The sequence below is a fragment of the Equus asinus genome, chromosome X, assembly GCF_041296235.1.
Source record: "Equus asinus isolate D_3611 breed Donkey chromosome X, EquAss-T2T_v2, whole genome shotgun sequence".
Lineage (NCBI taxonomy): Eukaryota > Metazoa > Chordata > Mammalia > Perissodactyla > Equidae > Equus > Equus asinus.
In genome coordinates, this window is record NC_091820.1 from 113,554,926 (window position 1) to 113,582,303 (window position 27,378).

Sequence of the window (27,378 nt, forward strand, 5' to 3'; positions counted from 1 at the left end):
AAAATGATTTAGTCTGATACCCATCAATGAATGTATTAGACTGGCTTCAACTAGCACCTGCGGAGGAAGATTTAGAGAACAGTTAGTTTAAAGTTGGAGAATCACTAAAACATCCAGGCAACCTATCAACCTCGCTCTGAGGTTACTAAACTCAATAAATGGAACTATTTAAAGACATTAAGGATGATGCATGAATAATGCAAATCGATTCAACTTTATTACTTTTTCCATCCTGTTTTCCTAATGGCCCAACTTTCAGCTGCACAGTCACACTGCTGTATGAGGGTGCATTTCAGCAGTTGATTCTATAGTAATTACAGATATTAAGGATTCAGCACACTGAGTAAATATTTCAGTGGGAGACCGGGCTACATGGGACACAATTAGAAGATACTGTGTATAAACACTGGTCACATTTTTATAAATCATGTGATAGAGAAGAAATAGACAGATAGTGCAATAAAGCAGAGATATTGGCTGCAGAGAAAAGGAAAATGCTAAGAACAAAAACACTTGCTATGTCCCAGGTACTGGATTTACTATATGAATTTTATTATATAGATTTATTATAGCTAATATACACAAAAACCCTGAGATGCAGTTACTATTGTTATTTCCATTTTATGGGCGAGGAAACTGAGACACAGGTAAAGTGACTTTCCTAAGGCCATAGGATTAATAAGTGCTAGAGCTGGTACTTGAACCCAGGAAGTCTGGCTCCAGAGTATGCTCTTAGCCACTCTCCTATAGTGCCTCTCATAGCAAAAGATATAAATATTAAAACATCATTCAACAAGCTTTTATTGAGTGCCTGCTACATGTCTCCCACTGTGATAAGCACTGAGAATGCAAGGAGAAACATAGAATTGAAGAGAATAGGTGCTAATGGTTTCCAGATATCTTGGAGATTAGAAGGGCTCCAAGATGATGTCAATACAAGCTTCTAAAAAGGTCATGGAAAAATTGGAAAATGACATTCATTGTATCGTAAAGTTAGCCCTTCTTGGGCTCTGCTTCAGCAGCAACACTTTATCTCAAAGTCTGTCAAGATGACATGCAGTAAATGCAGGCAAAAAAAGAATCTCTGGACAGGTTCTAAAATTTTTAAGATTTCCATGGAAGTACTCATGTTTAAGGAGCATTTCAGACCATTGTATTCAAGCCATGGTCATTTCCATTTTATTTTCATCAACTTTGTCCCACTTGAAATCACTTAATCCATAAGCATATATGAACATCTAGCATGGTATCAGACACTGTGAGGACTATAATAACATAGGAGGCACAGTCCTTACCAACAAAGAATCTACAATCTAGTGAATAAACAAGGAATTCTCCTGAAACAATTACTAGAAAAGACATTTTATGATAAAATGCTCACTTATGCAGTACAAACAAATGCTTAAGGGAGTTGGATAAGGGAGAGAAATTGAGTTGAATTGTTCAGAGAAGGCTTTGTGGAGACTAGGAACCTAGAGAGGGCTTCAAGGATGGAGGACTTGAAGTGATGGGAGACGAGAGGAACAAGGACACTCCTAGTCTGCAGGAACAGTCTGGCACAGGCTTTATCCACAGTGGTGTGATATAGGGACCTGAACAGAAACTACAGTCTTGTCAGATCAGGGCCCCACATCAGCCAATGCAATCTGGGAAGTAAATGTGTTAATTAATGGCATCAGTAAAGTTAGAAAGCCCAGAAGCTAAAGACCAGAGAAGGAAGTAACTATTGGGAGCCAGAGAATGCCAACAGCTACCAGGACCTAGGTTTGAATTCTACTTTGCCACATACTCTCTATATCAGTTTTATCAAGTTTTCTAGCTCTTCTGAGCCAATTTCCTCATCAGTGGAATGGGGATAACAACACCTACCATATGGTGGGTTAGTGGGAAATTAAACGAGACCATATATATGAAAGAGTTTCAATACTGTAAAGTTCTACATGAGTGTCAGTTATTATTAGTTGTTGCTATATGTAGACAGGACCAAATCTTGGAGGATCTTCTAGTCAGAAAAGTTGGCAGTGATTCTCAATACGAGATACAGGCAGATGCCCACAGGATTGAATCGGAATCTCTGGGGATTTGTCGTTTGTTTATTTGCTCCTTCTTTTGTTTGTTTCAAAATACACCTCCTTTAGATTCTGATAAATTCCTCCCCCCCCCCCAGGTCTGTCCAGATTATAATCACTACAACAGGGAACCACTTTACTGATAAGCTGATAAGAGTGTGTCATATCCCTGTTATGTTGGGGCAGTAAAAAGGTTAAAACTCCATTGATCTAGGAACTTATTTCAGTATTTTGAGTATAAAGTTATGAATGGTAGCGGTAGCAATGGAAAGAAAGGAACAAACTTGAAAGATATTGTGAGAGAAGATGAAAAAAGAGATAGGAAATATTTTTTGAGTACAAGCTACATGATATTTTACTGTTGAAGAAAATGAGCTAGTAAGAAGCAGAGGCAGAATTTGAACCTCCCTCTGACTGACTCCAAAGAAAAAGAGAACTCTTTCCTAGGATCAGATGTGAAGGAAAAAAGGAGAAGGAACAATAGCTACAAGGTTTTTTAAACTGAAAGTTTGAACAGAAAAGAAATCAACAAGCTTAGAAGGTAAATTTATCTAGAAGGGAATGCTATATGAGTTCTGAATTATATGACATCAGAATCTTAGTATTTAAAAATCAGTTTACTCTTAAACTTCTGGCAATATTCTCAGCAATTCTCCCCCAAGTCAGCCTCCTCCTGATTTACTCTGTGATACACAGACCACGTTTTTGCCCTTTTGTTTCCCATCAATAGTGCTTAGGGTTGACTGCTTAGTAGCGAAGTTAACTCTGTGCTAAGTCATGCATGCCCTTCTTAACTGAAGGTACACTTTTGGGGGACAACTAAATGCAAAATATCTGAATATTCAGTTTATAATGCATATGATTTTTGCAGGACATTCTTTGATTTTATTTGGCTTAAGACAGTTCTGAGTCAAGTTTAGATACAGATATAATGGGCATTTGTCATTGGTTTTTAGTTCAAATTTTTTTATTGATGATTTTTCACTTTTACTTTGTTTTGTTCTTGTTGTTTTATCTTCTGCCCCAAAGTTCATAAAGCTGGGGAAGAAAGATAAGCCATAATTAAGATTCAAATTATTCAATAGGATACAAGTATCCTAAATCAACAGAGCCAAATTAAAGAAGATTTTTATGTATATTCAAAAATCAAGTGAACAAAGGCAAACAGGGAAGGCTTTCTAGAGATTCACATACAACAAAGATTGCAAGTCTGTGTTGAGCACAATGTCATTATGAGCCCAAATTATGGTATGACTGGTAAAAAGCTCAAAGTAATCATAGGTTTATTTACTCAAAAATATTAGTAGTATACTTACCATGTATTAGCCATTATATCCTGGGTGCAGGCAATAAGGAAGTACATCATCTGTAAAAAATTTTAAAACAATAATAACACTGACTTTAGTAGTTCTTTTTTATTATTAACATTAGCTGGCAATTCTAAACATGTCAGAGAAATAATTTCTCTCCCTGCCTGGGAAGATCATTCCTACCAATCTTCTACCTCCAACCCTGTGTACATTTCCAGAATCCAGATTTGTGTGACTGTAAAATTCATGCTTTTCCTATTACAGTAGTGTCTTTCAAAATGTTTTGACCACAGGCCTCAATAAGAAATATATTTTATCTGTGACCCAGTACAAACACACACACTTGACACATACATGATAGTTAAACATATTCATTTATATAAACATACACATATAGACTGTGATCACATAACTGGTATAAAAATTTCACAAAATAATACTACCACTACTGTGGGCAATGCACTTTAATATTTTCTACTCTATTCTGTTTTACTAAAAAAAGAAAAGGAAAAAAAGAGGTGAGTCTTTTCCTACTAAACTTTTTTCACAACTCACTAATGGGCTGTGACCCACAGTTTGAAAAATAATGCACTATAGTGTAGTATACCATTCTCCCTCCCAGATACAGGTAGACAGAATGCAGGATGGCAGGGAGATGGCAGCCTGGGTTTAAGCATTAACCCTAGGAATTCTCAAGGTAGAATACTGCAGGACTGCATTTGCACACTCTGTCTCTGAATTGTTTTTTGTCTATGTTATGCTCCAAATAGCTTTTATTCACCTAATTCCAAAACCCTGAAAAAAATTTTGATGTTTTGGTTTGTTGTTTTGCAGCCTACCTACAGTATTCAACTTATATTCTGATATCACTCTGCACTGCAGTGACATGGTTAGCTTTTGAGGGAGAAGCAAAAATCTTAATTTTGCTTTTCTTTGTGGGAAAAAAATTTTGAAATTTATTCAGGGCAGGAGCCAGGCAATGGGGAAAGAATTCATACTGTAATCCTCAAAGGAGTAAAACATGAATCGAATTAATGTTTCTTCAGGATATGGGATTCTCTTCTTATGAATAAAATCTTTTGAGATCAGGTAGGAAGTTGTAACCATTTTTCTCTTTTATTACTTTTTCTGCTACGTTGCTTTGAATATTTGGTTTTTTACTGGCAGTGAGGTATGACCAACAAACCAGCCTGACTGTGTAATACCATTTTCCTGAGTGGTTTCTATTCAGCAGGGTCTTTTCCAGTATGGACAGTTGAAGGAACTAGATCACACTTGTTACACCATTTAGTTCAATCATGTAACAGTTCCCCTTGACCATCTTAGAGGTTCATAGACTCCCTTATGCTTGTGCTACCTATGTCTATGGTCCCTTGTTAATTATAGCTGAAAAATGTAGCCCATTCTAAGTATATGCCTTTATGAAGTTATGGGATTGGTTGGTTATTCAGCCAAATTATCACTGAAATAATTCAAAATGAATCAAAATGAAAGATGGACTAAACTTACCCAGGGTTAGATAAAACTTGGGCTTGGATTGACAAACCACTGTGACTGCTTTGCTTGATTTGATCAGTCATGTCAGCCAAAGCTTGCCCTTTGCTCCCTCTGTTGAAGTTTTATTATATCTCTTAACCAGCTTATACAGCTCCTACCTAGGATAGATTAATTCAAAGTACTTCCTTGGCTGGTTTTGACTGTCTTGATTAGCTGAGGAAGGTTTGAATTAGTTAACAAGAGCTAAGATGAATAGTGGCTTGATTAAAATGACTAACTTGCCTGAACTTCTTGGTTGTTGCACTACAACCAGTCAGCTATTTGACCAAATCAGTATTTGCCTAAATTGATTAGTCAATTTGATCTGAAGTTGAGATAACTATGGTGGTAGGAAAATCTGAATAAATATTTTTACTGAATTCTTCTAATTATATATACAGTCATCATTTTTTGGAAAAGAGTAAACTCTCTGTATTAGACAGGGTTCTCAAGAGAAACAGAACCAAAAAGAGACCATGAACAAATAGTGTTCTCAAGAGGAACAGAACCAATATAAAATATATACATTTAATATATTTATATACATTTATATACATAACATGGAATTGCCTGATGTAGTTATGGAGGCAGAAAAGTTCCAGGATCTGCAGTTAGTAGGCTGGCGATCCAGGAGAGCTAACATGTAGTTCCAGTCCGAGTCCAAAGGCCGAAGAATCAGGAAAGCTGACGTTTCAAGCTTCAGAATGAAAGCTAGCAGACTCAAGACCTGAGAAGGGCCAATGTTTCAGTCTGAGTCCAAAGGCTGGAAAAGACCAATATCCTAGCTCAACTAGTTAGCCTAGAGGAATTCCCTCTTACTCAGGCTTTTTGTTGTATTCAGATCTTCAATTGATTGGTTGAGGTCCACCCACACTGAGGAGGGCAATCTGCTTTACTAATTCTACTCATTGAAATGTGAGTCGCATCCAGAAACACCCTCACAGACACACATTTAATAATATTTGGCCAAACGGTCTAGGCACCCCATGGCCCAGTCAAGCTGACACATAAAACTATCACTCTCCCTGATTGTTTTTCTGCTGGATGACTTTTAAGGGAGTCTCATGATACTGTCCCCTTAAAGGTTTTATTTACATGATATGAGGTGGCTTCATTTATAGCTGGAGCCTGTGACAGCCTAAATACTGTTGTATATGGAGTATCAGGATGCCCTTCAAACTAAATACACTCCCATATCTAACCTAACAGAATTCCTGAAATTCCACCGTTAAAGTTACTCTTTTAGGATAAGGCAATGTAGGTCACCTGCAGTAAAATACAAATATCCATGCAAGGCAAACACAATAACTCCTTATCAGCATTGACATTAATTAGTTTGTATAAGTTTTCAGGTGATTCAAAAGAAGTCCCTTTGTAAATATAAATGGGAAAGGAAAACTTGGAGACAGAATATCTAGGTTATGAGCACAGCTACAATGTGTATGTGTGTGGGGGTGGTTGATCCTGAGGTATCTTAGGGGCAACTGAGGATACTCAGCAACAGGGAAGAGATACAGGAAACATAGAAATAGCACCCAAAGGACAAGGGGGAAGGAATTAAGAACATGTACTATTTTATCCTTTTTTTCTGAAACTGCTTTCATCGTATGACTAGGTAGATAAAAAATGACCAAGCAATTCAGTCAAAAATATTTTCTGTTCCTCAGTTCTATAGTCTGGTGAAAGGTAAAGACTGAGAAACAGTTTGCTATTCAGGAGCTGTAAGGAAATCAATCTGGCCACTTGCATGCAAATCAACTCTTCTTTCCTAGACCCAGTCTGCAACAGCAACTCTGTCACCTCATCCATCTTCTCTCTACTGATACATATCTTCCTAAGGCTCAATTATGTTTGTGAGGCTTTTATTTATGTAAACATCTCAGTCTTTGTGCATGAGAACCAGAAGATTCCCTATGGTTAACACAGAGTCCTAGCTGTGGAAAGCTCATTCTTGATGGGAGGGGTGCACAGTGAAATTGTCCAATACTCCTAAAACCATGGGACATTAGGGAAGCAGGAGGAGGTTGTTCCACTGGATACATTCTCTGTTCTCTTAATTAATCATTGTCCAAACACCAGCATTGTACAAGACCCAGCAAGTCTTACCCAGAAGACCTACCATGAGTAAAAATTAATTGTTCTCTCTGCCTCTTTACTGGCTGGTTTAAAATGTTTTGCAGGTGGTCAAATGATATTAATTATCTACAACAAAGGGGAGGACATTCTTAAAAGAACCAAAAGGTAGAATGTGGCCTAATATATTATGCAAAATGAATTCCCAGTGAGCACTAATAGTCTTTATAACTACAGCAGCAGAGGCTATGTAGGTAAATACAGCAATTAGTTTTTGCTCAGTGGGAGGGAGCCCAGTGTGCAGAGTAGAAAGTATTTGTATCTTTTTCATTCAAAAATGATTGAGAAGCAGCATAAAAATTAGGACAATGAATGGGAACAGAGTGGCCACATTGAGCAATTCTGTGAATGCACTTCAAAATCATCTTGGAGACCACAGATAGACTTTCACAAAATATTGTGGTAGCACCTGTGGGTATCTATTGACCCCATAAAGAGCAAATATTCATCAACAAGATCAAGATCATACATTGGCAAAATGCTCTGGGCAAGAATCTCTCTTAGTTGAGTACAGGGCCAGTGCCTGGTGAATGATTAATTTGGAGAAGAGAGAAAATATCGCCACTGTAGGAGCCTCCTGCTTCCATAATGCTTCTGCTGCTAAGAAAGAAAAAGCCCTGATATTGGGAACACTGACACTTAGGGTTTGGTGTTGTTAGAAGCTGGCCTGGTGCTCACAGCTAGGCCACGTTGTTTTCCTGTTGGGCATAAACAATCTCACAGAGAGCCAACATCAGACAAGGTCACCCTGTGACCACAATAAAGTGAGACAAAACAAGCCCACTTCATAATTTTCATCTAAAAACAAACAAGACCATGAATATTTTCCAGACTACAAAAAACCAAATGTCTTTCTCTCCTGGCTAATATGAGTGGCCACTACTTCTTTACCAATTACCGCTTTAGGCTCACTCTTAGTCTGCCCTCCCTGTAGATAAGATTTATTGAGATATCCAATAATAGAATTGCCCCCACTTTCTGACGGCATCCAAAGCAGAGAATTTCTTCTTCCTTGGACCCTCCCCCAAATCACCTAACCAAAGCCCAAATCCTGTAATAAGTCCTTTCTAATGCTCTCTCAGTGAGGCACCCTATGGTTCCTGGTTTGTGTTCGCCTTCATTGCAATGAGTATTAAGCTCAACTTATTCAATTACAGGTGTGTTCCTGGTGGTCCTTGGCTGAACAACATGACACTGCCTTTAGAAAGAAGTGGGGAGATTTGAGGGGCAAAGTTTTTAGGATGGCTAAAGCAACAAACTCTGATTCCCCTATCTTTTGCTTTTGTCCCTTTGTAATTTCCAAATCAGTAGGAGTCTACACGAAATTGAAATGAATACCAAAAACTATAATAAGTGCTTTGGTTATTCACCCTTGGAGTTTCCCAGCAGATAAGACCTTTTGGAAAATTTTACAACTGTTAATATACTGACTGTGTAAGTCAATGTCTACTTTCCAGAGGACTTTAGCTACTTCAGGTATTGTACTTATGTCAGTTACTCACTGTATGCAGCAAACCTAACCCAGTAAGTATCTTTTCACACAGTGGTTTTAAGTTTATGCTTTATCTTCTGGTAAAATAGGCCAAAGAGACTTTCCTCAGGTTATTTTCTCCAAATCATTCCATTTTTATTGAGCTTCCACTATTCACCAAGCACAGTTTTCGGGAACACAATGACAAATAAGACAGTTTTTGCCCTCATGGAGCTTATATTCTAGTGGAAGAGGCATAAAATAGACAAGTAAACAATTCAAGTACTACCTCTTCATTTTTCTTCACAACCCAGGCTCATTCAACTCTCATTCCTCTGAACTTCTATATTAATCATTGTGTCACAAAATTTTGTGGTTAATTACTCATTGTCTTAGAATTGTTGAAGGAACAAGATATGTTATTTGAGAAATAAGAAGAGAATATTCCATGATACATTGCTGTTGTTTTCAATATTATGTGGAAAAAGGAAGTATGTTTGTGATGAGTGGTCTCAAGGAGAAGAACTTGGTGGCTAATCCAGGAAAGCAGATTTGGGCTCTACATAAGAAACTACCTTCTGAAAGTCAGCTGTCTGGATACCACATGAATAATCTCCAGAATTAATGAGATCCCTATTACTATGGGTATTCAAACAGATACCAGGCAACCTCTTAACTGATATGGCTTAGGAATATTCAAGCAGGAGAGTATAATTTGAGTTAGGTGCTTTTTAAGGTGCCTTAAGGTTCTAAGAATCAATGATTTTGTGCATTGTTTTCTACTTTATCTGTGTATATAAGGCACCCAACCCCCTCTCTACTACCCTGGAAGCTAATTGTGAACAAGAATCTTACCCTTATTCTTCTTATTTTATTCCCCAGATCCCTACTGTGTATAACACAGTTCTGGGCCTACAATGAGAGCACAATAATTATTTCCTCACTTTAATATTCCCACTGGAAGAAGGCCACTGCTAACTGGGCCGCCACCCTCTGGGATTTCCAGCAGTAGTGGGCAAGATCTAAGTTGAAAATATAGCACTGAAGTCATTATGCCACATCTTTTATTTTTTTCCTTTAAGATTATATTTTTAAGGACTCAGTGTTTCAAGATAATAGGCCATATGTGTGTTTTCACAGACTCATTGCAATGGTCACACAAGTTGTCAAGCTCTTCAAATATCCATATCTCACCTACCAACCATAACCTTGACCCTAACAGTGGGCAGCCTTATTATTCTTTTCTATATCTGATTCCTCTCCATCTTATACTCGTATTTTGTCATGTCCCCTCCTTATTCCACCAGAATAAATAAGAGAAGCAGGCATGGTACTTAGACGGATATTAACCCAAAATGGCACGGGGCTACAGAGGCACTAGGCTAGGTCCTCCTCTGGGCTAAGCAAGCAGGCAAGAGTCTATCTATCTATCTGATTGATGAGGTGCCCATTAATTAGCATCTTAAGGCTAACACTCGGGAAAAACTATGGCCCATGAACAAAGCTTGTGATTCATGATTCCTTCCTTTTAATTTTATTGCTATTACCTCACAGGAGACCACTGTAGTAAGCTCGTTAAGCACTGAAAAGCCATTTGAGGAGGTAGATTGAAGAGTCCGTCATGAAGGGAGACCTAAAACTTGCTTGAGAAACAAATTATGATTAACTGAATTCAAACCTGAAGCCAAACGCGACAGTCAAGACACAATTAAATGCAGCTGTGTTCCTTTCCTTCCGCCTCACAGCATCAGCTACAATCGCTCTCTCTCCCTCTTATTTATTGACCTCTAATAAAATCTTATTGGATGGGCATAATGGGAACTTGCAGAGTTGAAGTTACTGTATAGTGTCTGGGTATACAGATGGTAATCATCTTTATTTATCTATGACCCTGAAGTCACACCTACCCCAAGATAACTACCAAAGAGACTATTAGCTCTGTTCTGCCTTGAAATCTCAATAGCAATACAGAGCGCCTTCCCACACTTGATCAGTCCTCAAAATGATCCTCTTGCATTGTGTTCTATCTAGCCTCATATTTTATCACGGTTGATATTGTCTAAGAGTTCAATCCTTGAGTTGAAAGAGCTAAGGTGAGATTTTCCCTTTTTCCAATTTGGCTTGTTGAGAATGATTCAAGCAATTCAATTGAAGTTGAGTAGCTTGGGATATTTTGTTAAGCATTATTTTTCTGAATACCAAAGGTTATGTCTACATGCACAAATCAGGCTGACCAAATTCCGAATGCTGACGGGTTGAGTTCAACTAACTGAAGGCAGAGAGTGGAAAGGGGTGGAGGTAATTTTAATAAATGCCAAAACCCAACTTGACTGAACTGTTGAACCCATCGAACACCTGATTCGGGTATAGGCAAAGTAAATATCTGCATTATTTCTTTCTTTTCAAGAAAAAAATGCAGAAAGGACTAAATTGGGATGATCTTAGCATCTACCACAATAATGGGCATATTAGAGGAATTCAGTAAATAATTGTTGACTGATTAAACTGCAAGAATACCTCTTCAAAACAATAGCTTAGGGGCCAGCCCAGGGACGTACTGGTTAAGTTCATGTGCTCCACTTCAGCAGCCAAGGGTTTGCGGGTTCAGATCCTGAGCACAGACCTACACACTGCTTGTCAAGCCATGCTGTGGCAGCATCCCACACACAAAATAGAGGAAGATTGGCACAGATGTCAGCTCAGCGACAATCTTCTTCAAGGAAAAAGAGGAAGGTTGGCAACAGATGTTAGCTTAGGGCCAATCTTCCTCACCAAAAAACAAACAACAAAAAGCCTTTTCTCTCATAGCCCCTCCAATCCAGAGCCCAGCAGCTTTTAGGGAGGATGCTTAGTCAGATTTCTAGGGACAGAGCCATGGTAAAATGATCTTTTGGGGTGTTTTGTTTTTCTAGAAACATTATCTCTGCCTGGGTTCTGTCACTTAGCATTTCATAATGTCTGTACTTTTTTGTTAGCCTATTAGACTTCACGAAGAAGCAAATAAAAGGATCAAAGATTTTCTTTAGAGAAAAAAACAAAGAACATAACAACAATATTTCACTTCAGTAGTGTCATAATTTACTAGATCTTTAATAATGTAACTTTCACAGAATGAAGAAAGGTCAGAATTCCATCCCTAAATCACCTTTATGACAATGGCAGTTTTTGCTCTTCCCCACTTTTGCAAGATCAATCCTAGCCATCCAGAGGTCAATGTTTTCATTATTTAGTACTTGGGTATGATTTAGACACCTTGTTCCCTATATCTATGCCTTCTCCCAGATATTTCCCCAAACTTCAGATAACATGATTGTGGAAGAAAAGAAATTTGGAGTGCATTTTCCTCAGCTTCTCCCTCATTGCATCTTATACAAAAATAAGGTGTAACTGGTATGCTGCCTATGCTCACAGGTGCTATGGTGAATGAAATTTAGATCCACTAAAAACAGAAGACTAAAAAAAAAAACCCATCACCCTGACCTCTATACTCAGAACACATTTAAACAAAAGTAAAAATTGGATTCAGAGGTATGTGTAAATTGTTAAAAAGCATCTAGAAACAAGGATGTCATCCAATAGCAGTCAGCCTACGCTCACTTTGGGTTAAATAAGTAAATGATATTTAGGATGTCATATATGTATACTAACCACTCCAGGGAAGGAATCTATTTAAGCTGCTCACATCTATCACATCTCAAGACTGACCTAAATGAAGAAGCTAAGTGGATGACTTCACATGCCAGTAGTTCTCAAACTTGTGGATAATTTTATCACCTGGTAGGTATGCTAAAATGCAAATTCCCAGGTCTTGCCCTCAAATATTCTGAATCGGCTAACTTGAGAGAAAGCTGGTTAATCCACATTTTTAATACAGCCCTTTAAGTGAGTTCAATGCAGCTGGTCAGTAGGCCACCCTTTGAGAAACACCAGCAAACATAGTGCGTGTGATTAGTCTAAATAGGTCACTGACCTATCACTGATGCTAGAAATTTTGTCGTTTGAAAGTTAAAATGTAAGATCAGATCCCCTTGGAGTACCACAGCAGATGTTATGCCAAAGTGTGTAAGATTCTCTCCACTAGACAGTAGATTTGGGTAGGAAAGGAACATTTGGATGCCTGGAAGGCAAACTCTATAGATCTCCCAATTTGTTGCTTAGATCTTGTCCTATTCTTTCCAGTGGACTACATGATACCTGAAGGCATGGTCACTATTTTTTTAAATAGAATTTTGCTCTTTTTTTTTTTTTTTTGAAGATTGGCACCTGAGCTAACATCTGTTGCCAATCTTCTTTCTTTTTCCTTGAAGAAGATTGTCGCTAAGCTGACATCTGTGCCAATCTTCCTCTCCCCAAAGCCCCCAAGTACCTAGTTGTAGATCCTTCTAGTTCTGCTATTTGGGACGCTGCCTCAGCATGGCTTGATGAGCGGTGCCATGTCTGCGCCCAGGATCCAAACCAGGGAAACCCTTGGCCACTGAAGTGGAGCATGTGAACTTAACCACTTGGCCACGGGGCCGGCCCCCATGGGCACTTCTAAGAAAAAAATTTCAAAGGCAATGCTTCATTGTGCATTCACTAGACAGAGAATGATAACGTGTCAGGGCTACAGAGGTACTCAGGGATCGTGGAGTCCAACCTAATTCTTTGATCTCTATCCCTACTCTCCACTGGGCTGCTCCTCGGGTAAATTTCCCCTTTGTCAGAATTTGATCCCTTTTGTCTCACTTTGATAATCTCATTTCTTGATCACAGCCTTTGATAACTTCCTTGGCCCTAGCCACTTTACAGCCCCAGCTTGCAGTAGCATGATTTAGCTGCTGTTCAAGTACTTGCTTGATCACTGATCCATCTGTTTTACTAGCCACTGATCTTCCACCACCCTGCTTAATTCTTTAGTTGCTCTGGTATAACATTTTACCATGATTTTTTCTTTAATTAACACCTTATGGAAACTCCATAGGGTTTAATTTCCCTCTTCAGGTAAATAAGAGAAACTAAAAGATTTCAATCTCCATAGAGAATGGGGTGCCAGGAGCTAGGAAGGCTACTCCTCCGTTCCTGGATTCTTAATCCTATCCATGGTTCCCGATAGATGGTTTCATGGCATCCCTTTGACCAAACACTTGGACCGCTGCCTCCCAACACTCTGGACCATGGCTATAAAATCACCACTGCTTAGGATTCCTATCTTCTCTACAAAAGCCAATGAACTTTTGAAGCTCCACATTTTCCTTGGAGGCTATTTGAAGGTTCCTAACATTTGAAATGGTTGATCACTCCCTCCTCCTTACAATACTTTCTTCCCTTGGCTTCTAGCACAAAATTTCCATGCTTTTCTGGTAAAAATGGAGCTTTTCTGATTGAAGCAGAGGTAGGAGTGGCCCCCTGAGTCTTCCACTTCCTTTCCCTTACCAATAATGGCCTTCTAGAGCTCAATATAATCTCCAAGGCCTTAGAAGTTTGAAAATTACAAACTATGAAAAAACGTTTTCTAAGACCAATTCTAGGTGACACTTAAATAGCATTTGCATTTTAGATTACTCAGGACTAAATTAAATTCTATCACAATAATCAGATGACTATCACTAATCAAAGACTTAGATGTGTTTTGCACCAACACACACAAATCTATGCATCAAGTTAGGGAACATATATTTCCATTAAGAGAAGTGAATAATAATAACACCAATAACAGCAACTAACATTTATAGGGCAAGGACTATGTGTCAGATACCATATTAAGTGCTTTAACTCCATGCAGCATTTATTGTTCACAGCAAACATGTGAGATAACTATGACTACTCCCATTTTACAGATGATGAAACTGGAGTTGGAGGGGTTAAGCAGTTTGCCCATCTAAGTGACAGATTTTCACACAAGCCTCACTGATCCTAAAGCTTTTTTGCTTTTCAATATACCATGTAGCACTGAAATACTGGCTCAATAGAATGTCTAAAAAGCACTTCCTTGAAATTCTATATTTATCATCAGTAGAGACAATACAGCAGTAAAACAGGAAGATTTGAAAATAAAAGCTGAGCCAAGTAGCACTGAGAAAAAACTCATAACAAGTTGGGTGTTTCAAAGCAACAGAGCCCAATGTGCCACAAATCTTTTCAATATTGAACCACTCAAATGCTCTTTCTAATCAGCAGCAGTGCAGACATTTTGGGTTTCACTTTTGATATGAATGTGAAAACTCTGGGTCTAGTATCTCAACACAGCTGTTCCAAGGCCCCTAGGGAAGGGCACTGAGAAAGAAGGCAGTGTGGGCATAGTGGAGATTTTGCCAGATGGTTCCTCTCCGCATTAGACTCTCAGCATATTTTATTTATTTAACCCTCTCCTGTCTGGTCCCTCACAAAAGCAGTTTTCCTCCAAAGGCAATTTTTCCCCAGATCCTTGTGGGACTTGACATTTTAATAGGTACCATCGTGTATTTTAATTTCATAAATAATAGGTCAGTTGTTTTATACCCTCAGTCATTTAACTGCTTTCCCAGCAGGATAGTTTTTTCCTTCAGTCTATCCCTTATTTATTTATATAAGTTCTCAACCTGAGGTTAGCACCTTCACTCACTTCTCTCTCTCTCTCTCTCTGTCTTCCTCCCCTCCCCACTCCCTACTTATTTCTACCTCTTCCTTAGCTCTTGGGGAATCCCCTGGTTTCTAACCTTCCAGTGGCCTGCCTTTCTCTCCTTTACATTGTGTACCTCCTTCTTTGTTTGCCTTGTCTTGAAGGTACCACTTACCTTAACCTTCCCTCTTTGTAGGAAGCTATGATTTACTTGCCTATATGGATCTGACTCTTAGCCATTTCCACACTTTCCCTCAGAGTGCTTCCACTATTCCTTCCCCTAGCTGAATCCTTGACTATAAATTCCTGAGCCCCACCTTGAGTGCTGTGTCCCCTTGTGAAAATCCTATACTCTTGTGATTTTCAAACCACCGGAAGTCTTGGGGGTTCTATTGAGCTACTCCAAGGCTACTATGGAGTAAGGGAGAGGCTCAGGGGACATGGTTCAAGAACCCCCACCAATGACAGCTTTAACCAGAGCAGCTCTACTGTTATATTTTTTTAAATTGAATTTCACATAAAATTTCATTTGAAACAAATAATATGCTAAAAAGATTTGAAATCTATAGATCTACCCTTTACCATTAGCCTAGACTTAGTAACCCTACCTTTAATTTATGACTCACTTAATCCACAATTCTGATACTGACAGGTAACAAGCTACAAATTATTCTGTAAACAAAGATAAGACATCAGTTCAAAACGGAAGATGGTTTTGAGCTCCATGCTGTCAACATTTGATACTGTTGAATTTTGTTTCATTTCAAAGAAAAAAAACATAGGGATAGATTTGAGAATTCCAATAAATGCTGCATCATTGGGCAAAGGGTAAGCTTCAGGTCCTTCTACATGAAATAATGTGAACACAATAATAATATTAAAGATTTATTTCTGTAACCAGCTAAGACACTGAAGTTTGAAATATTGCAGAAAGGAACTGTGAGTGGCAATAGCATCCTCCATAGTTTAAATCTCTTTAACAAGCACAGTTTCTCCTTGAAGCCTGGGAAAAAAGGAATATGGTGACATGGATGTCAATAGAATCACTATGGCTTCCTAATTTTTTCCATAATAAAGCAAAGTGAAGGGGGGGAAAAACAGCTTCAGGAAAGAAAATACTTGTGGCATTTGGTTACATGTGTCTGAGATAACTGAATGTGGCTCCCTAAATATTTCTTCCTGTGAATAGTCAAGAGTGTCTTTAGACCTGAGTTTCTAAAATGGATGCTGTCATGCAGGGAAAGGGTTCCACTGAACACACAGGTGTGGTACTGCTACAGGCATTAGCGATGTCTGATTCTCCTGCAGGAGAAGCCAGTGGGACTTTAGGAATTCATCTAGCTGCAAAAAGCACAGCTTCTTTCAATCTAGTTCATAGCAAATATTTTACTTAACCTCACATTCGGAGATAATTATTTTATCTATGCCGCACACATAGTAGTTGATTTGCCTGCACCTTCGCAATCCCCTTCTCAGAGTTTGTTCTCACAGCCCCTGCTGAGGATGACCGTTCTTCCAAGCACCACAATTGATTGTACCTGGGATGGAAAAGTGATCACAAACTGGGTTCAAGATCCAACTCTGCTGTCTACTTACTATGTGACATTTAGTAAGCTGCTTAAGCTCTCTAAACTTAACTCACCTCATCCATGAAATCATAATAATAATAATAAATATACCCACATTGGTACAGGGGGATTTAAATGAAATAATGTAAGAAAAATGATGTACAATTATCAACTATCATTAATATTACTGATTTTTTTCTAGAGAAAAAAATTCATTTCATCCATGTGAGAAAACTGATTTAGTTGATATTTTTATTGAAATGGATTACGTTTCTTTTTTTGTTAAATTGAGATGAATGGGATACATCTAGAAATGTGAAATATTTTAAATAGTTCCAACTATATGCCTTTCAAACTCAAATACCTCCAGGACCCTGATTAGGGACATTGATGTGTGAATTGGATCAAGAAGAATACAATAATGCAATAGGGAGTGGTGGGCCCTCTGTCAAACTGTAGAGCATATTCAAATTCAGTATACACACATACATACTTTCTCTTTTTCTTTCTCTCTTTCTCTCTCTCCCCCTCCCCTTCCTTCCCTCCCTCCCTCCTCTCTCCTGTTGGGACTAGAGTTACCTGGCTATCAAACTCTGCTGAGGAGACTGAGCAAAACTCAGCTTAAATGTGTTAGCTTTTTACTTTTATCTTTATATTCTCAAGGCACACCCCTGCCTGAAGACACAAGAATTAAATGGTACTGCAAATACATGCTATTGTCTCAGAGAATTCCTCCTAGGTTTCCTTCTATCTCGTTGGCTGCTTTTTCTCAGTCTCTTTTGCTGGCCCCTCCGCCTCTTCCTGACTTCCAAATGAGATGTCCCAAAGCTCAGTTCTAAGATCTCTGTTCTTTTCTACATCCTCCCTTCAGGTGATCTCATTCAGTCTCATGGCATTAACTGTTATCTTTATGCTGATGATGCCCAAATTTATAAATCCAGCCTGTACTTTTCCTTGAACAGACTCACAGAGTCAACTTCCTACTTGACATTGTCTAATAGGCATTGCAAAATTACTATGTCCAAAACCAAAATCTTGATTTTTCTCTCTAAAACCTGCTTCTCCCACAGCTTTCCTCATCTCAATTAATGCTTATTTTATTCATCCAACTGCCCAGATTAAAATCTTTGGGGTTGTCCTTGACTCTTCTCTTTCATAATCCCTGTCCAGAAAATATCCAGAATATCCAACCTCCACTGCTACGACCCAGTCCAAGCCACCCTCATATCTTACCTGCAACAGTTATTGCAACAGTCTCCTGACTGCCCTTCCTGCTTTAGCCCTTGTTCTCATTTAGTCCATTCCCAAAAGCAACCAGTGTGATTCTTTTAAAATAAGATCCATACAAGGGCCTAAAAGGCTGTCCATGATCTAATGATGTACCTCTCTCACCTCATTTCCTATCGCTATATTCCCTGCTCATTCTGCTTCAGCCACAATGACCTCTGCAGTAAGAAGAATTTTTTAAATAGCTCCCAATGATCCTCGTCTCTTGGTAGTCACACCTTTGTATAATCTCCCCTGAGTGGAGACTGAATTTAGTGACTTGCTTCTAACAAATAGAGTACAACAAGAGTGATGGGACGTCACTTCACAATTGGTTAAAAAAAAAATCTGGATCCCATCTTCACCCTATCTTGCTCCCCTGCTTACTTACACTGAGGGAAGCCAACTGCCACACTGTGAGCTTTCTCACGGAGAGGGCCACATGAAAGAGACTGAGGGAGTGCTCTGACTAACAGCCAGCAAGGAATTGAGGCCTTCAGTCCAACACCCTGCAAGAACTGAATCCTGTCAGCAGCCATGCAAATAAGCTAAAAAGTGGATCTTCACCAAGTCCAGCCTTAAGATGATTATATCCTGGCTAAACACCTTGATCGCATCCTTGTGAGACAGAGGTACACTGTTGTCACACCTGGATTCTTTACCTACAGAGACTGTGAAATAACAAATAATGTTTGTCTTAAGCCACTAGGTTTTTGAATAACATATTATACAATAGATAACTAATACAGCCTCCTTGAACACACCTGGAAAATTCCTTCTTTAGGGCTTTTGAACTAACTGTTCTCTCTGCCTGGGATATTCTTTCTCCAGATAATTGCATCATTCTCTCCATCACCTCCTTCCAGCTTTGCTCGAATGTTACCTTCTCAGAGTAGCCTTCCATAACCATCATTTATAAAAATAGCAGACACTCCCTAGTGCTTCTGATATCTCATACCTATTTTATTTTTCTATCACCTATCCCCACATCACAAATTATATATTTATTAATTTATTGTCTGTGTTCCTCCGTTAGAATGCAAGTTGTATAGAGGGCTGTGACATTATCTGCTTTGTTCATGTTATATCCCCATTCCCTATAACTATTCCTTATACAAAGGGGGCACTCCATAAATGTTTGTTGAATGAATGAATGAGTTGACAGCTGCACAGTGCAGAGCCATAGGAGATTTTAAAAAATAGTGTTCAGGATTGAGGCTTGAATCAAGACCTAAGCTGATATGTCAACTGAAGAATCAGTCTCAGAGGTATGGGAAGAGGACTGCAAAGATGCAAAAGTAGGGGGCTGGCCCCATTGCTGAGTGGTTAAACCTCCAAGGGCTCCCGCTTTGGCAGCCTGGGTTTGCAGGTTCCAATCCTGAGTATGGACCTACTTCACTCATCAGCCATGCTGCAGAGGTATCCCATATACAAAATAGAGGAAGATTGGTACAGATGTTAGCTCAGGGCTAATCTTCCTCAAGCAAAAAACGAGGAAGATTGGAAATGGATGTTAGCTCAGGGTGAATCTTCCTCACAAAAAGAAAAATGCAACAGTACAGAAAAACCAAGACAAAACAATAGAATTCTGTTATGACTGTAAGGTGGAGCAATATCTCGGAACTAGGATAGAAGAGTTGGAGGTGGTTTAGAAATGACAATACTAGGACATATTTTGAACCAAAAGCTGACAGAATTTGGTGATGAATTGTTGCAGTGTGAGAGAAAGAGAGAACTTACACATGACTCCAGGTCCTTTGGCTTAAGCAACTAATGAATGGTTGTGTTGCCTTCTACAGAGTTAGGAAACATGTGAAAGGAGAAGTTTTGTGGGATGTGGGGTAGTAGAAAATCAATAATTCTTGTTTGGATATGTTAAGTTTGTGGCATTTTTTTAGATATCCAAACATAGGAGTTGTAAGTTAGAGTATAAATCTGTGTATCATCCATCAGACTGGAAGAATTCCCCTAAGAAGTATGTATAGATAAAGAAGACGGTGGAGGAATTAGTCCTGGAAATACTCAAGCCATTAGAGTTTAGAAAGAGGAGGAGGATTCAACAAGAAATACTGAAAAGATGGAAAATTAAGAGTATGGCATCCGAGAAACCAAGTAAAGAATGTGTTTCAAAAGGAAAGGAGTATAATGTGGCCATGTTAATGCTGCACTCAGATCTGCCTTTCAGGAGTACAGTTGACCAGCAACTCCAGCTTCTGTCTTTCTGTATCCATCAGGCCATTTGTGCTGAGGCCGTGCTTTCCTTGGGTTCTTTCCAGCCAATGACTGAGCATGGTGGGAAGGGTTCTACTGTAGGATGCCGGACTCCTCAAATGGGCAACTGTGGCTCAATCATTCCTCTGAATCTATTCCTACTTTATACTCCTTTCCTTCTCTCCTTTCACAGGTGTCTGACCTACAACGCAGACTGAGGCTTTCCCTACCTTCTCCTCCCTCCCCCCTTTTATTATTCATAAGTATTGCCTTAAATAATTCCCTTATACTTTTAATCCAATCTTGGCATCTGCTCCATGAAGGACCCAGACTGACACCAAAGGATTAATTGTATCAGTGACATTGAGAGGCAAATAAAGATGAGGAAAAATATTTGACCATTGGACTGAACAAGATAATTGTCATTCATGATGTTAAAAGAAGCCATTTTAGTTAAGGGGTAGTAATGAGAGTCTAATTGGAGTTTGTTCAAAAGAGAATGGGAGATAGAGACAGTAAGCATAGATGTCTATCTTTAGGAAATTTGTTATAAAAGAAAGCAGAGAAATGGGGTGGAAGCTGACGAAGGAGGTCAGGTCAATGAAGGAAACTTTTAAGATGAAAAAAATTACATGCTTTTATGCTGATGGTAATGATCCCTGAGAGGGAGAAATTTGATTTTGCAAGAGAAAGAGAGAGAATCATGGGAGCAAAATAGTTAAGATGAGAGAGTAAGAGGGGTTGAAATCTAGTACATATGCATAAGGTTGGCCTTGTATGAGACCAGGGACAGTTCATCCATTGTAACACATCAAAGGTGGCTTGGTAGATATGGTGGTGGGAAGATGAAATAGCTTCATTCTGATTGCTTCCATTTTCTCAGTGAAATAAGATCATCATCTCAGGTTGAGAAGTAAAGCGGCTGTTGGAGGTTTCTAAGGGAAGTAGATGAAAATATTTGTCTGGGAAAACAGGAGCACAAATTGACCTGAGAAGTAGGTTAGGACAGTGAGACTTACAGATTTAAATTTAAAGTTAATCCAGGCACGAAAGCTGTGATTATTTCCAGTCAGGTTTGGCTGCTTAGGTGCAGACTCCAAGTTGGTGAAGTGTTATATTGAACCAGGGTTAAGGTTTTCTAGGTGAGTACAATGGAGGTAGACAGAAACAAAGTAGTTTCATATTTTGCAAAGATGTGATTATAGTCATAGACCATGGAATCTAAGCTTGGTGAGGTGGAAATGAGGGTATGAAGTGAATCATGGGCAGTTGAACAAGTTGAAGAGTCAATGGCTTGGAGATCCCAACATATTTAAAGAATCATTGAGTTATAGCTACTAGATTAAGTAAGCTAGAAAGATAGGTGGTGGTCAGAGAGTAAGATGCATTAAGTCAAGTTATTGGAGGGAGGGCAGCTTATTAGCAATGACAAGTCTAAACTATGAACATGGAAAGCATTGGCTAAGGTGGGGTGAATGTCAACAGAGCTCAAAGAGAAGATGTGAGGGAATAAAGAAGCCAGAGAGTTGAAAGGATACCTACATGGGCACTCAAGTCACTAAGAATGATGAGAGGGGAAGTGACAGAGAGAAAGCAGTAAGTCAAAAGCTAAAATCTTCAGTGAATGATGGGCAACAACGAGGAATTCAGTAGATGATTCTAACAAGGAGGGATGTTTGGTCTGATGGCTGGAGTTTCAACAGAGATTGGGTTTTTGAAAGAGGAGGGAGGAGAAACCTGAGGAATGTGAGGTACATGAGAAACAATAGCTCTCACTTGCAAGGGGTTCAGGAAATTATATCCTCAAGGAAAGCCAGATTTCAGTTAGAACAAGAATGAAAAGAATGTTCATAGATGCAACTGCAGATATTAGGGATATTACTGATAACAGATCATGAGTTGTAGTAATGCATTAGAATGGTTGAGGGGTGAGGGAGGAGTGGTATATTGGGTCAGATTAAGGGAATCTAGGAAACGAGGCTGGGGCTTGGATACCTGGGAGTGACTAGGGTAAACGAATACACAAGGCATGAAAGGATTGGTCCTGGGCTTGAGTCTTGTTTTTGTCTGTTCAGGCTGCTATAAAATAATATCATAGACTGAGTGGTTTAAACAGAAAACATTCATTTCTCACAGTTCTGGAGGCTGGGAAGTCCAAGATCAAGGCACCAGCAGATTTGGTATCTGATGAGGACCTGCTTCCTGGTTCATAGATGGCTGTCTTCCCACTCTGTCCTCACATTGCAGAAGGGATGAGGGAGCTCTTTGGGGTATCTTTTATAAGGGTTCTAAATCCTTTTATAGAGGCTTCAACCTTATGACTTAATCACTTTCCAAAGGCTCCACCTCCACATTCCATCACATTGGGGATTATGTTTCAATGTATGAATTTTGAGGGTATGAATTTTGAGACAAATATTCTGCCTATAGCAGGTCTCTTAAGGGACTGTGGGTAATTAGATATAATTATAGTTTTTTTCTAGGGGATGGTCTCCTAGGCAATTTGTAGTAGTAAGACTGACAGTTGAAGGAAGTTACTACATTAAGCACAAGAAACAATATACATTACCCTTAGTCCTGCAGTGGGTAGTACTGCCACCTTGGGAGGGGTGGGCTTTCCTGCAGCACATGGGAACTGGAACCTCCCTTAAAGCCAGTTCTGAAAGGAAGAAGTGGTCTTACCAAAAGCATGTGGAGCTCTGAAAGCCTGGTCTAAATCTAGAAGTACTCAGGGTCTTTTTTAAAAAGTTTTATAAACTTTATAAAGGCCTCCTTTACAGACTGCAGTGGCAGTATTGGAAAGGAGCTTTCCAGGAGTTCTTTGGACCTCTCTTAAATATTTTTGGGTGTTTTTAGGTATTGCATTGCAAAAGAGAGAGAGATCATGTGGCCACATAAGTTTGGGAACTGCTAGGTTCAAGAAGGTTAAAGAGGTTTCTTTTCTGCAGAACATAGCAGAATCTTTAATACGGTAATATGCAATGTGAATTGTCCAAAAGGGAGATAAAATATTCAGGTAAGCAGGAGTGTAAGCCAGGAGATTAGTCCTCCAGAATCACCAACCAGACCCAGGTTTCGAGAAGAGGAAGGGAGAGCTTTGGACTCTAATCCTGTGCTCAAGAGAAGAGATGAGGGTCTATGTATAGACTGGTAATGTACTATCAAAAATGCATAAATAAATAGGACGTTTGTCAATTCAACCCTATTTTCCATTGGTCTGCACAAGTATTTAGAGTTATTTTCTCTTTTCTGAAGGACTTTCAAAGGGTAGCAGCTCCCAACACTTTAGTTTTTAGCTTGACTTGCAGAAGTGAATCACTAAGCAAACACCTAAGTGCATTTGGAAAGATAGGGACTTAAAGGAAAATTTTTGTCATTGAATCACTTTGTAAAGTGAATAATTCTTTTTTTAACTTGTAAATACCTCTCCTTAATTCATATGGTATATATGTAAAACCTTACATCAGAATTTACAGAAATAACAATTAGTCTGCTACAAAATTACAGAAAGGAAAAAGTACTGAATGCTTATCACTGTCAACTTTGCTCATTTACATATCCTACCAATTTGACCTATTCTTTAGACTGAAGTCATCAAGAAAGGTTCATGTTCTATAGTTATACGACATAATCCAATGAGGCCTCTACAATAAAAAACTAATTAAAATCATCATCATTGCCAGTCAGTCAGTGTCTTCAAGCTTTACTTTATGTAGTACAAAGAAAGGATCATATCTGGAGTATAAATCACATGCCACTTTAAGGTACCATTTTCTTTCTGTCCTTTCCATAAGACATGGCATAAAATATAAGTTGCATATTTTAACATGTATTCCCTAAAGAGAGATAGAGCTTTGTATCTTTAAAGTGGTCTTTAAGTAATGTCCTGTAACTGGTAGGTGGAATGGAAATAAAAATTCAAAATACATGATGTTGTTTGCTGGTTATAGTCCTAACAATTCCATCAGACCTCAACAACCTAACAACTCTTGCTGTTTAATGGAAGAGTTTAGGACAATGGAGAACACAATGCTGACATATCTGAAATGTTTGCTATTCCAAGCAGAAAAATGAAATGTGAGCTTGGAGTTTAATAATTAGCTTAAGTAGTAATAACAAAACAAAGCTGTTTTAGACAAAATGCTGAGCAAACATAGGGAAACTTGTTATTGGAATTTTTAGGGTTTCAGAAAAGTAATGACCAAAAATCTATTTTGGATTCTGATTTATAATTGAACATCTTTTTAAAACATGCTACCTACTTTCCTGCCTGAAGAAATCCAATCTAGAAACCCTTTGGAACCTGTGGGTGATGACTAGTTCCTCTGTAGGGACTCAGGGCCAAAGCCTGGGATGAAGACCGAGAGGGTGAGAGAAACGGATCACTTATATCATCATCCAGGAGTTGTGGTAGGCACTTTACATACTTTGTTTCATTTGATTCTCACAACTCTATGAATCAGGAGAAATTAACTGACTTAGAAGAGGCAGAGCCAGGATACAATCCCAGGTCTATTTCACATTGGTTGAATGTTCACTCATTCTAGAGCATTGTCCAAGAAGTTGCTTCCTTTTTAAAAAAATCCTAAATATAACTTTATCTTTAAATCATTTCTATCCTTTTCTAAAAAGGAAAATGGAGCAGGAAAAAACAGAAATAAAAAGAAAATCTGGTTAATTGAGGGTCCTTGGTACCTGAATTCTGTTTAAACACAATTCTACTAAAGTTAAATTTAAGGACAAAATGAAGCATAAAGTCAAAATGAGTTAACAAAATGCGTACACTTGAAGACTGTATTACATAGGACTTTCTCTTTAATTATAAACATTTATTTAGAATCTACTATGTGCTGGGAACTATGCTAAGCACTCTATCTGTAGTATCTGTAAGGTCCAAGTACGAAACAGATGGCACCCTCAAATGGGATAAATAAGAGTTTAATGAAGAGACTATTTGCAAAAGGGTGAGCAAAGTTAAAGGATGATGCAGAACTCCAGAGACAGCAATGGCCAGAAACCCTTGAACACTTTTGCTGAGAAGAAAGAGGGAGGGGGCATTTACTGGGATCCAGAAAATATTATAGCTGTAGCTATAGCTCTAGGAGAGGTGACAGGAACCGTGACATTAAGCAGAAGAACACAGCCACTGCAAACTCATGACAAACCATCAGATAGTAAACTTGAGGAATAAATACCCACACTCTTCCCCTGAGCTATGACATCCTGCTGGCTGAACCCAACAAAAAGCTGGAAGGCAAGAGAGCCTGTTGAAGAAGGCACTACAAGCCAGCCTATCAGGACATAGAGTAAAGAAAGGCAGGGATTTGGGGGTGAATGGGAGACTACTCAGCACACATGAGTTTTGAAGCTCTACAACATTGGCCAAGGTAGGTCTACCGTAAGTATCACTTTACAGATGAATAAACTGAGGTTTAGAGAGATTAATTTGCCCAAGGTCACAATGCCAGTAACTAGAGCCAAGACTCATACCAAAGGCTATCTGAATCGAGAGCCAGTGCTCTTAACCACCACCCTAACTGCACACCAGAATCACCCATGCAGCATTGTAAAACTGCATTGCCCATGGCCACACCAAAAAGCTACTGCATCAAAAGCACCTGGAGAACCCTGGAATGTGTATTTTTAAAGTTCCACAGATGACTGATGTACACCAGGGTTGAGAAACACTGGTTTTTGATATACATTTTCTCAAAAGTGACTTTGGGTAAGTCACTTAACCTCTTTGAGCCTAAGTTATATTATTTGTAAACTGTGAGTAAAATACTAGCATTATAGATCTATTGTTACAATTAAATATATAAAACACCTAACATAGTTTCTGACACATGGAAGGTGCTCAAGAAAATATCTGTTCCCTTTTCTTTCTCATGTCTTTTGCCTTGACCTGAAGCCTGCCTTCAGAGTAACTGGCCCAATTACCCAAAGATACTATGATTTTACATCTTCTTAGCACTAAATCTTTCAAAATCCTGATCCCTGACCCCAAGGAGGTAGAGTATAACCCTCATCCAGCACCAACTAGTCACAAATCACTGTCTTTATATTAAAGACAGAATAATAAAAATACACAAAACCCATAAGAAATAAAATAGAAACAAGTACGAACATTAAAAATGTTAGTGACTTTATAAATCAGGTGTAATTTTACAAAACAATATTGTTTTCTTTGCCCCTTGGAAGTAATAAGTCTTCTCATAAATGAAACAATAAAACAGGTCTTCAATCTCCCTTCTTTCCCTGAATATCACCCTATGTGTGCGGCTTTAACTACCACTTTTATGCTGATGACTCACACATCTATTAATTCAGTATTGAACTCTCTTCTGAGTCCCAGATTCAAATATTCAAATACCTACTAGACATATCTACCTGGATATTTCACAAACACCTCCTACACATGTCCAAAACTACACTTACAATCACATCTCCTCTACTCCCTTTCTTAGCTAATAGTACCAGCACCTACTTAAGATAGAAATCTGGTAGTCATTTCTTCCATTCAAGTGGTTACCAAACCCTATCAATTCTTTGACTACACTATAATTTAATTATACCTTCTCCATTTAATGAATATTTAGGTTTTCCCAATTTTTTGTTCTTAAAAATGATACAGCAATAGACATTCTTTTACGTTTCTTTGTTTTTTTAAAAGTTATAAAATCATGATCTCACTTTTTAAATTTAGTTTTTTGAATAATAAGTAAGACATTGACATGGCTCAAAGGCCCCTCCCACTCCATCCTTCATCCACCCAGAAACCACTCCACCAATATCCCCAGGTTAACCACTCTTAGCAATTGCTTGTGTATCCTTTCAGGGTGTTTTTATGCATTTACAGAGGAATATGGATATATATTACTACATCCCCTTTTTTATACAAAATATTGAATGCTTTTTAATGTTATAATTAATTTTTAAATTAAATAATGTGTTATCAAAGTTTTATATGAGTCGACCATGAGAACCTGATTCTAGAGAATGGAAAATCTGGAGTTGAGTAAGAAAAATAAATAAAAGATGAATATGACTGACCAAATTTCATTGACTTTTATTAAATGAATTTAAATATCTTCTATCATCCACATTGAAAGGCTTTACAGAACTTTTCAGGTGCAAACTAGCTAATGACCTTAGCATTTGATAGGAATTTATACGGAATTTTTATTAGACTAGTTTTCTACAATTTATGATTGAAAGAGGTAAGAGTGGTGCAGGA

General features: G+C 38.5%; 1 long non-coding RNA gene across 1 annotated transcript in view; it reads right to left on the reverse strand.

Moving 5' to 3' along the window:
• Positions 1–3,384: 3,384 nt before the first annotated feature.
• The window catches only part of LOC139042655 (uncharacterized), a 127,276-nt gene continuing 103,282 nt past the window's right edge, over positions 3,385–27,378 (reverse strand). The window contains exon 4 of the long non-coding RNA XR_011499630.1: positions 3,385–3,435. This is a non-coding gene — a long non-coding RNA (uncharacterized lncRNA). The remainder of the gene's footprint in view (positions 3,436–27,378) is intronic.